Source organism: Halyomorpha halys, unplaced genomic scaffold (assembly GCF_000696795.3).
Source record: "Halyomorpha halys isolate HHAL.00 unplaced genomic scaffold, Hhal_1.1 Scaffold1479.1, whole genome shotgun sequence".
NCBI lineage: Eukaryota > Metazoa > Arthropoda > Insecta > Hemiptera > Pentatomidae > Halyomorpha > Halyomorpha halys.
In genome coordinates this window covers 33,916-35,132 of record NW_027115814.1, presented here as the reverse complement: position 1 = coordinate 35,132, position 1,217 = coordinate 33,916, and positions in this window count along the sequence as shown.

Here is a 1,217-nt window from a genome sequence, read left to right as displayed (position 1 = left end):
GCAATAAAAGTTTTGAGACTAAAATTTGGATAGTGTTTTGAATTATTTAGTAAAAAACTGCCAGTCTCAAGAAAGAATTTTAAGATTATAAATATTTAATATTACTATTAAAAAAAAATTAAATCGCTGGACAACCACATTTTTACCCAATTAAGGGTAATTTATGAGCCTGGAGGGCTCCCAAACCCACAGGGTAGGCTCAACGGCTACAGGTAGCAGATAATTATTATCTGCCACAGCAGGATTCCTGGAGTTAGGTGTCCATTGCCTTATCAGTGAGCTACTTACTTACAGTAATATTTTCTCTGTCTTCTGTAATATTCTTACAATATTAAACTATGAATATCTTCAATAACACTTATGCACCTATATTATCTGTTATCTTCTCATGTTTCATGTTTTTCGGTGACTTCATTTAATCATTATGGCTGTTATTTTTATTTTTTTTTTTTTATACTAGTATCCATTTATCATATTCATAATCATGAGAGATAGTTGACTGTGGATAACTTATACGAGGAGAAGATGGTTGGGGGGGGGGGAGGTGCGGTACAAATAAAACACAAATAAGTAACTTATTTAATCGTACCAACGTTTCGGCCAGAATTTCTAGCCTTCATCAGGGCTATAGCTTGAAACCTTACCTTGACTTGTGTTGTACACTATGTGACCATAGTGACTTGTTGTTTGTGATGTGTGACTTGATCTTGACTTGGCGGTAAGATTTCAAGCTAACAGCCCTGATGAGGCTAGAAATTCTGGCCGAATGATTATATAAAATATAATCTTCATTAATTGGTTATTTAAAGAATGATGGTTACTTAAAGATTAAATGAGGTTACATTTATGTAATATAAAAATATACAGAAAAAACTATATGTGATGAATCAAATATGTAAGTAAAATTATTTAGTAAGTGTATTTCATATCTGTATTGTTTTATTTTTTCATGTTTAATTTTAATATTACTATTTTCCCCGTATATTATCATATACATAATTATAATATAAATTATGATTATATAAAATATAATCTTCTTTAAATAAGGGCATTATTGTACTATTTAAAATTAAAGTAATATAAAAACAACAAGTAAGGTTGTAATAAAAGTGTATTGATAGTGGTAAATGAGAAATAATTTTGACTGTGATTTTTAATGGAAATTTGACTTATTGATATAAATGTCTTGACCTGGGCAGAATAGCCTGTATAAAGTT